Source organism: Anomalospiza imberbis, chromosome 8, assembly GCF_031753505.1.
Source record: "Anomalospiza imberbis isolate Cuckoo-Finch-1a 21T00152 chromosome 8, ASM3175350v1, whole genome shotgun sequence".
In the NCBI taxonomy this organism is placed as follows: domain Eukaryota; kingdom Metazoa; phylum Chordata; class Aves; order Passeriformes; family Viduidae; genus Anomalospiza; species Anomalospiza imberbis.
In genome coordinates, this window is record NC_089688.1 from 11,390,353 (window position 1) to 11,401,493 (window position 11,141).

The 11,141-nt window shown below is 39.6% G+C and overlaps 1 long non-coding RNA gene across 1 annotated transcript; it reads right to left on the bottom strand.

The window, feature by feature from the left end:
* Nucleotides 1–983: 983 nt before the first annotated feature.
* LOC137477937 (uncharacterized) lies at nt 984–8,820 on the bottom strand. Its single transcript, XR_011001286.1, has 3 exons — nt 8,358–8,820; nt 4,632–4,771; nt 984–3,126 (listed from the first exon to the last, which is right to left on the bottom strand). It is a non-coding gene; the product is annotated as an uncharacterized lncRNA (long non-coding RNA).
* Between the last annotated feature and the right edge of the window lie 2,321 nt (nt 8,821–11,141).

Genomic DNA, 11,141 nt, shown 5'->3' on the forward strand with positions numbered 1-11,141 from the left:
AATAGCAAATACAGCATTATCTAACTGAATCACAGCATTATACAACTTGGGTGGGGAATGAACTTGTCTTTGCAGCTGGGAATTTTGTGAACAGCGTTCAGAACCTCCTTTCCAACACTTGCTCCTCTAATATGTATGCTTTGTAACAGGCAATTTTATTTAGAATGAAACTAATCTGCATAGATGTGCATAGATGACACTTCTTAAAGCATCCTCTTCAACAACCAATAGCTTTCAGTGGAGGACCTGGGTTTTTTCTCCTCCATACAACTTTCACTTACCACCTTGGCCAATCATTGAAATACAACAGCTGTGATTGAACTAAAGAAAAGAAATTGCCATTTTTCCCTCTCTGTCATCAACATTTTAATTGGCACTGCAGAGGCCAAGGCTGCAGTCATGGGAAACAGCTACATTTAAAGTAGTCTAAAGCAGGTGAAGAGCTATATTTGAATATAAGAACAGCTGTGGTGGTTTAACCCCAGCCAGCAGCCAAGCCCCACACAGCCTCTCTTCTTCCCTGGCCAGTAAGATAATGGAGAGAATGAGAGAGGTAAAAGCCAGAAAACTTGTGTGTTGAAATAGAGACAAATCTAATAGGAAACAAAAGTCATGCACACAGGCAAAGTAGAAGGAATTAATTCTCCACTTCCCACGGGCAGGCAGGTGTTCAGTCATCTCCAGGACAAGACTCCACCACACATAACAGTTACTTGGAAAGATAAATGCCATCACTCCAAATGTCCCCTCTGCTTTCATAGACTGAGCATAATATCATATGGTCTGGAATATCCCTTGGGGTCAGCTGTGTCCCTGCCCAACTTTTTGTGCACCCTCAGTCTCCTCATTGGTGGGGTAAGAAGCATAAAGACCTTGGCTCTGTGCAAGTCCTGCTCAGCAATAACAAAAACAAATGTCTTCAGCACAAACCCAAAACATAGCCCCCCACTAGCCACTGTGAAAAAGATAAACTGAATCTCAGTCAAAACCAGCACATTACCTTATTGTGGTTTAGCACAAACTATAAATCATCTTAAGATACCTTAAGCTTCACTGATAAAGACGTTTCCCATTAATAGGCAAAGCTAAACATAACACAGGTTCTGATGCAGAGTGTAGCCTGATGTTCACTATGCAGGCAGATGGAGAAATGAAGATGTGCCCAGAGTAGCTCAGGTGGAGAGAAGGCCAGGGATCTTTGTCCTCTGAGTCTGCTGGTATTGCTTCTCTTGGGAGTTAAAGTCCTCTCACCTGTGTCAGCCAAAAGGGGCCACATTAGCTCTACACAAGAGTTCTGTTAACCAGAGTAGCTTTCACTGAAACAGGTTAGGAGCCATTGAGAATAGCTGCTGCTCCCAGCAGATGAGTACACAGCAACTTCTACAAAGCATTATTTCTTCTTCCAGCAGGATTTGAAAAAAAAAAAACAAACTCATATTTCTACAACTTTAGTACTGCTATTTTTTCATGTAGAAAAGCCCTTTGAGTATCAATGCCTAGGCTGGAGGGGGTGTATGAGGAAGCTTATACTGCTGCAACCAGCCTGGTATTCATTCTGGACCAGGTTGTGCTCACTTTGAAGTCAATTGCAATCCTCCGTGGGTTTAACCAAGGTCTAGATTTGGCTTACCTCTATGAATCCCTCTATTTTTCCAGGCTCAGTGACTGGAAGTCTCACACCTTTGATGCTCCATTTATAAACAGAAAACTGGACTAGCTATGGCAGTATATGGAATGTTCTTCTGACAAAGAAATCATTATATGGAAACCTCACTACCTGCCACTTTCACGCAGTCAGGGACTGAGGCATACTTTATTTCTGGAAATTTTTCCACAGGAATGATAACCTCTGAGCCCATGCTTTTTGTGACTTCTGGCTGGAGTAAAACCCTTTTCCTGTAAAAACTGCTACAGGCAGCACATGTACTTGTCAGCATCTACCTAAAGATCTAGGAGTTATAATATATTTTTATTTCTCCACCCCTTGGGTTTTAATACTTATGCCAGTATTTAACCAGGACAGAACCCCAGAGTGCCATGTGCTGTGCAATTGAACAGAGGTTTACTTTTACTCATATAAAAAAAACAGTCACTGTGTATTGGCATTTCAAACTGAATTCATACAGACAGTGATGCCACAGTCAGAAATGAAGCAGAAACAAGGCCTAGAATCCTGGGTGTTGGGATAGGTGAGAGTTTGCCTGTCATCTCAAGCATAGTCATACTGCTTTCTGACATTGTGTCGATACTGACCCAGTACCACTTGAAACATAGAAGCCTTTGTGGGAGAACTCACAAAAATCACAGCAGCACTTCCTGCAAGGGACACATTTTCCTAGTGACCCTTCCAAGCTTACGTGCTCCAGCCTTGTAGTTTTCCAAGTGGATTTATGCCATTATAACACACAGACCAGAACGGAGTGTTGGAAACTAGTACAACAAAACATCCACACTCATGATTTCACAGGCACTGTCTTCATTTTTCCATTTTCATTTTACAGCATTTCATTTCTATCACTAAAATATTCCATTATTGAGAACTCAAAAAGAAAAATCTTGAGTGTTTTCACAGTAAAAGCCAGCAGAAAATATGAAAGAAAAGAAAATAAAACCTGCAAGTATTATAATGCAGTCTTTCAGAGCGTCTAGGACCCTCGAGTACCAGTCAGCGTGAGATACATTTTTGGGAGTTCTAGCCTGGAACCCAAATGGTCCAGGTTACCCCAGAGGTTTCCTGCATGAACTTGATCAGGTTCAGATCTCTGAAGGTGCACATGCATACAGCCTGCATTCATTTTGAGCCCTAAGGAACTGATATGCATCATTTGTCAACTCACTGTCTTATGAGAAAGGGTGTTCTCTCTCAGTCATGCTGAGTTGTAGTTCACTTTTTACAGACTTGTTGGTTGATGGAGATTTTAGAAAGTAATTTGCCCAAATCCTTTCACTCTAGTTTAGTCACAGAAGACATTTATCTTCCCTCCTTGCTCTTTAACTGCTCCTGAGCATTCTGTAGATTTTATACTTACTTTTTGTTTGCACATGGTTTCTAGCTCCATCAGCTTGCAACTCTTCTAGGCACCTGTTTTCCTTCTTCATAACTGGGCCTTCAGTTAAATCAGAACCCTGCAAGACAGTATCACGTATTTGGATTTGCCTCCACGTGTTCTTTGTATATGCCAGCATATCAGACTTGAAGATAACCAGCATTTGATGGTAAAAGTATTATCCTCAATCTGTGTTACACTCCTGAGAAAATTTTACTGCTTAAAATCTATTGCTCTGAGGCAGGCTTAGCTGAAATGACTTCTGCACTCCAGCTTTGTTTCCTCAGTGCATTTTTGCTGCAATAGGAGACTGCAATGTTCAGTGTCTGCTCTGCCACTAGTTTGGAATAAAGGTAATATAGCCTATGGCTCGACTTGCTGTATGCTGAGGAATGCAAAACTACAGCCATTTCATAACTGGGCCAGAACTTGTGATGGACTGTACAAACTGTTATCAAGCTATCTGCCTTCGACCTGGATAGGTCTCTAGCATAAAATTTTTTTGTGAAATAATTTTTTTGCATGTATCTTGCGTTTTCCCCCAAACCATCATGCTGTGAGCTTTGATCTGTGAGGCTGTCAATCTGAGCATCTTCCATTGTTACTAAAAGCATTCAAATTAATAGTGAATTGGAGTGTTGAGCCTGCATTTGTATGTAAACCACTACCCTTCACATGCAACAGAATATAGCCTTTAAATAAACATTTTCATCAAGGAATAACAGATGGAAGTGCTTTAGTTTCCATTTTGTATTAACAGGAACTTCTCATTAAACTCTTGAAGCATTACAATTGGATAGCTCTGAGTTTTCCTGCTTGGTGGACATAGCCTGGCTGACTTTGGTGGGCTGACACTGCCACATACACTCACAGAAGTCACGAGTCCACGCCTTTACAGATCATATTTTCTACCATTTGTTTAGATTTTCTGCTTTGCATTGTGCCTTGTGTAAAATTGCATTCTGAACTCCAATCAGCATTTAATTCTAAGTTATAACAGAGTTAGCCAACAGGAAAAGAAACTCACAGAAACAGACTGAGCTGGCCCTGGCACGCACACACTTCACCTACACCTGCAGAGTTTAAGGTCCCAGTATGGGGAAATAGATAAATATCTGCTAGTATTTTTAAGTACTGCTGAATGCAATTCAGTTGGTTGACTGGGAGCCCCATCTGAATGCATTCTGGGTGAGCCATTCATCCCTATGTGTCAGCTGTGGCAATTCGTAATGCCATTCTGAGCTGATTGCAACATTATTGTAAATGACGTTCCAGCCCCACAAAGTTTCTGGGTGGAACTTAATATGATGTAAACACAAATACCTATTTTTTTCTCCTCCAGGAAGTAGTGAGCAAAGCAATTCAGGCATTCAGCAGTATCAAAGAGTTTTCAAGCTATTAAGAGAAGTCATTATTGTAGGGTTAAGCAAAAAGTTTTATTAAAGAGTGATTTAATGATGATGATTAAACAGCTACTAAACAATGACAACAAGGTGGTCAAACACTCTACTACTTACCACCCTTCGAATAATTAAGCTAGCTTGTGTAGAGTATGGTTTAGATTGAACATAAAGTGTCACTGACCTTGCTGTAGATTCCAGATGCCAGGCAAGGGATCTCTTGGTCTTGAGGGGTAGCCTTGGGAGGCACCCCTGCTCAAGGGGAGATCTCCACTGTGCAGCCACTGCCATGCAGGAGAGCTCAGGTTCTGGGACTGCAGATATCTGTAGTGGAAAGTGATTGGCTAGTAGTCAAACTCCTCTCTGGTGGCAGCCATAGAAGTTTTAGATATATCTGGTCTCAGTTCAGGCTGGTCCTGTTAACTCCCACTAAGAGTTAATTCTTTAGGTAAAGAGGTATAGATTAGCATAATTTCTCAAGGTTTGTACAGCAGGGCTGGCTTCAGCCAAGCCTATTTGTTGGTGATGCCAATAAATGGTGTACCACTCACTCAGAGCAGGTGTGCCCATTACACCATAAAGTTTGAGAAAGGATTTGGGAAAGAAAGATCTCAATTCTTATATTCCTTCACCTCTGATGTAACTGTTCATACTTCTGGCTCACAGCAATGCTTCTGTTGTACTCCTAATAAAAAGGGGATTTGGAGTCACTCAGAAAGCTCAATTTAGCCTTCATTCTGGCTTTAACACCTTTTAGCTCCTCCCATCAGGTCATGAGCCCACAGCTTTTTACCTTTACTGTCCTATTCACTAGAACCGAACCCTCTTCTCTGTCTTCTGTTCTGCCCTCCTCACCTTTAAATCCTATGTCAGAATACACCATATTGAACTATTCTTCTTTTCCTTCATCTACTATATGCCTCTCTTTCATATTTGTGTGGTAATTCTGTGAAGAAAGGAGTGCCTATAGATTATATGTGCATTAAATACATCAAAACAATCATGGAGCTGAAAACATGACTACTCAGTAAACATCAAGATCTGGGTAATTTCAGCTTACTGTAGAACTAGTATGTGACTTCAGCCTGTTCATTCTTCAAATTCCCTTCCTTGACACTGGAAATAAATACCATTAATCAATCCCCAGTGTGATGATAAAAACTAAGAGGGCTACATAAAGATAAATATCCTACATGTACAAGACTTCTTTGTAACTATTAGTCAGAATTGAAAGGCTTAATAAAAAATTCTCAAGACTACAAAAAATACAGTTCAAACTGTAGTTTAAAAAGTGTATCTTTTCAGAGGTTCTGATCATTAATGCCTGTGGGGGTCATCTGTGCACAGCAAGCTCTGAGGGGCTTCTTCACCTCACTAATGATATGGGTCAGCACCTCCTCAAACCATGCCTCCAGCTGCAGCAGCATCCTGCAGTGGCAAAACAGTTCTTTGGGACGTAACTCTTGCCACACAATAAACCAAGTCTCATATAGAGAAGCAGCATAATCTTCCCATGACTCAGCCCTGACTCACCAGGAGCCTTCTCCACATTTAAGGAAAACCATGTAATTCAAGCCATCTTTAGCACAGATGACCTTTTAAGCAAGATTGCTCAAAATATTTTGCAACTATTAAGAAAAGCAAGCACTGAAAGTTTGCCTTTCATACGTGTCCCAGCCCAGCTTTGCTTGCAGGTGAGCACCCTAGCCACAGACTAAGGATCAGATCCCGAGAGAGCTGGACAGCACAGTATTTAACTGAAACTCAATAGAGTCAGATCTGTGTTCTTGGTATTGACAGCAACTAGGCAGCATTTGTGTAAAAGGAACAAGGCAAATTCAGATCTGAGTTAGCGTTTTTCCAACAAGTATTGCCTATTGTAAAATGCAGGCGAACCCAGTGGGAAGAAATGATGATGTCCAACTCCAGTTCAGAAGGATGAATGATTTCTTTATTATAACTATGCTATAATACATTAATATACTATATAAAGGAGGACACTAAAACTACATACCTACTTGCTCTACCGTATCTAACTCACTACCAACTCATGACCCTGTTCGCACGAGTCCAGACACGGGTGGATCTGACTGGCCACCAGGCTCAAACAACTCTCACCAGAATCCAATCAAGCAATCAGCCCAGGTAAGCAATTCTCCAAGCACATTCCACGTGAGAAAAACAAGGAGCAGAAATAGAAATTGTTTTCTCTTTCTTCTCTTTGTGCACCTCTATGAAAAGTCCTGAGAGAGAGAGAAATGTGCTTGCCACAATTGCCCACCCAGCTGATACTTTCAATCAGCACAATTCTTTGCTTGCCTTCCAATTGCAGGGAGCAGGAGTCTCCTGGTGGGGTGGGAGTGCACAGCAGTGCAGCCTCGGGTGGCCTCGTGGCACAGGTCCCCTGCACCCAGAATGCCAACAGCCTCCATATTCCCTGCAGCTCTGCAAAACACAGGCTCCACTGCAATAGTCATCCACCCTTGCCAAGGAAATCTCTTTTCTTTCTCCAGCTCACTCAGTCCTAGGTGATTACAGTTGGCCTCCAATGCTTTTTGGTTTGCTTTTGGTTTTTTGTCTTGTATCTTTTATCCTTATTTTGAGCACTGCAAACTGCCTTTAATTGAAGTGTTAAGGAAGGGAGTCTCATTGGATCCTGAACAAGACTTTCATTTTCACATTTAGCTGCAATAAAAAATACATTGTTATTTTCTACAAAGCAGTTGCCGTCAGCAAAGACTATTATCTGAGCTGGCTCAAAGGAATGACAGCTCTGTGCTAACATTTAAGATTCAGAATTTCAGTACATTCTATGATGAGTCAGAGCCCTCTCCTAGAAATATGGAAGGGCATTTTTTCTTTTCTTAAAATAGTTGGGCTATTTCACCTCAGAAATACTTAACACCCATAAATATGAGCCAATGATATTCCTGCTTCCGTCAATTTTAATTTGCTTATACAGAAGAGAATGCAAAAATGCGTTAAGAGAAAAAAATTAACAATGATGCTCAGATGTAAATAGACTGGAGTTATTAAAGTGTCTGAGTTTACAGTTCAGCTGCAGATTGTAGCTAGTTAGTTTTGTTTGTTTGTTTAAGCACAACATCATTAATCAAATTGCTGAGATTTCACACAATTCAAGCATCCCAGGAAGATACACACACACAATAATTCTCATTTATCTCTCAGTTACCTATAGATTTGCCAACAGAGGGAGTCCTCTTACTGTCTACCAAAGCTTTGTTGAAGTGACGGTGTCCCTGCTGAGCAGCTATCATCGCACTAATAGCAAGGATGAAAAAGGTTTGCAAAACAGAGTCACCTCAGGGTATTTAGCAAATCAAAACAAGGGGTAATATCAGACATCCAATCACTAGAAGTGCACTGGAGGATTCAAGTGGTCGTTTGTGTTATTACAGCAATTATATCTATGGGCAGAGCTATGAAATATCTATGAGAGTAATTATCCTTAAATACATTGAGAAGAATTTTGCCAGATAAACATATAGTCCCCTTATGTCTGCAAATCAATGTTTAATTGTAAAACTCCTTTGAGTTCTTTCCTGTTGTTATAGTCATAGCTTGTCAAACAGCAACTATTCTTGCTGTGGTTTGGAGGAAAGAAAATAATTAAAAAGAAACCAAACCAATCCACCCCCCACCCCCCCCCAAAAAAAAAAACCCACAAAAAAACAAACAAACCAAAAAACAAGACTTTCTTCTTCATTGTGTTTTCCTTAAAGGATCATGTAATTTTAATCCAAATCAAACTAACTTGTATACAGTAAGACCTTCAGAACTTCATTTGCTTTTTCTTCACAGAACAAACCAAACTTTCTTGTGAATTATGAAAATATTAATATAGTATTTTATAGTCACTGTTTGGATCATTATGGTTTCTGCTGCTTACCCCTTACTTGAAGTGGCCAGTTCCCTGATGACTTGATGAAAGGATTTCAACAGCTGATCCGATAATGACATCAATCATGGTACAGATTAGCTTGGACACAGCATTTTAGCGCATTTAAGGGAAAATTTAAAAAAAAGAAGAAACAGCATTATACTTATTACATCAAAGTAAACACTTTACAACTATAATGTGTTGCCAGGGCTAACAGTTTTGTGAAATATTAAGTAACCAGACCAAGAACTGAGCAGCAATCAGGTATGGTGATTTCCTGGCAGTAGCATCAGGACAAAAACATGAGGCTACAATCACATCTGTGTGATAGTAGCTCCTTCCTTCTCACAGAAATTGCCATCTTTACAGTAGTCAAGACTGAAGTGCTCATGAAGCAACTCCTACACCTCTGGGTTTTCTCAGCTTGATATATCCCAGTGAGTCTTTTAGAAAAATAAAAATACAAAACCAGTATTACCTGCATCTGTTCCATCCCCTTTCATCCTTTTACTGGGACCTAGATTTGCACTGAGATTCCAGCAGCAGTCCTAACCTCAACCAATTATCTTCAAAAACAAGTTCAGGTAGGTAAACTACTGCCAAGAAAACTCAGAACTGCAACTAAATTGAGCATAATTATTGATGGGAGTAAAATTGAGATTTTTTTTTTTCTTCTTCATTTTCAGATGAGTAAAGTTCTTTGTTTTCTACTTCTTTTAACACTGCAAACAGATCAGCTTTGCAAGTTTTGGACGTCTGGCCATTTTAGATAAACATTCCAACCTTTTAAGTGTTTACAGACTAAACTGTAGAGCTAAATGTTTACGTTGCACTGAATAATTTCAGTTTTGTATTTAACAAAAAGGCAGCTGAAGTAATATTGTTTCAATCACTAGGTGAAGACACATGCTACTGAAATAACCAAAAATTTAAAAGGAAGATATTAATACTAGTCTGTCCATAAATATTTAATACATCTCTATGTAATAGGCTTTATAGTTGGAATATATAAAACTGCCACAGCTTACAGGGTTTCTAATTTTAAACCTACTCCCAGACCCTTCAAAAACAATTATTATAGCCATTAGCTTCCAAAACTAGAATGTAGCTTTTTGGGTTTCAAAAAGTATGTTCGTCCCCTAATTCTAGTTTAATATGAAATAAATCCTTGGCCATGTATTTCAAGGAACATGGCCTCAGATATTGCTCTCAACAGGGTTTGGATCCTGTTATTGTACCTGTCCAGGACAAGAGTTTACCCTGACACATGCATAACTATATAAAGCAGAGAACTGGTCTGGTCCAGAAAAGAGAATTTCTGGACCAAAATATCTGTTCTCAATCAAATCTCAGTTTTAAATAACAATCTAGCTGCTGCCTGCTAAGACGAATTTGAATAATGTCTCTCTCTCCTTGGTATTTACATTTTTCTTACTCTTTGACGACAGCAATAATATCTAATAGTCTGAAATCTGAAAGTATATAATTCACTCCAACATACCTCTTTTCTTGCAAAATGTAAACAAGCTGGGGTATAATATTGCTTCTAAGAAGAAGGAAAACAACATGAAGAGAGTTGCAGTGGCATCAGCTTGCAGGCTGTGTTACTCATTGCTCAGCTGCTCATGTAGAGACGTTCCACGTTAAAGCAACACAACGCAAATGAGGATATTTCTTAACTTCTGTGGTTAACTTGTATGTTTCCATTTCACTGTGAATTTAGGCTGGATGTGTTTTCCACAAGGTCAGGAGAGTTTGCCCTGGATCGGCTCCTCTGGGGATCATACCATTACACGTTTCCTGTTTTGCACATGACAACACTGTAAGCTTTTGCAAAGACACAAGCTATATGTGTAAGCCTTCTGAGCAGAGTTACTACTGTATACTGCAAGAGTAAGACAGTACAAAGGAAAGAACTCTCGACTGAAACTTTTCCCATCTTTCCATCGAGTCCTTCACAACCTGAATTCAAGCCCACTGCCCAAACAAGTTGAATTCAAAGAGCAACCACCTCAGGGTTTAACCCGGGTTTTCAAATCCCTGAGTGTAAAGTAATCAAATATAGTATTTATGTTTTATCTTTTGTCCATTGCTTTGGCAAGTCAGTTTTCACTGTGTCAGAGTAGTTCATCAGCACTTCTCAAGTCTGGTAAGGTGAAGTTTCCTGAGACTCAGAACATATATACCCTTTCTAATGAACCCAGAGGTAATCAGCCAGCAGTTCCTAAACCAGCTGATAAAAACTGGCATCACTGTTCATTTTTTTTTTTTACAAACTGCTTCACCAATGCTTAAAACCTTACCCCAAACAATTTTCTGAAAGTTCCAAGTTATTTAGAAGTTGAACCATGTCAAGTGGTTTACAGTACCTATGCTGTATTGAAGATGCATTTAGTGTTTTCAAAGGAACTAACATCTGCAAGAGCTTTCTGTTAATATGTTGTATTGTAAAAAGATATTTTTAAAGACACAGCAACAGCAAAAGCATGGAAATTACAAAGCAAAAGTGTAAAGGAAATGACTATCAAGAAACACAGTTTTGGGGTTTTCTTAATCAGTTCAAGTGGAGATGCAATATAGACACCCATTTGAAAGTCCTGGTGATGATCTACGAAACTGAGGGGAGTGCTGTAATTTTAAGATGGTTTATATCAGGTAAGTATCACTGAAATTATACCTGAAGACTTGACATAGATCTCACTTTTTCCTAGACTGCTGGAAACACAGTTCAAACCAGAACATTGTATCCCTCATGCGCATTTCTATTGCTGCCTGACCACAGAGCATCTTTAG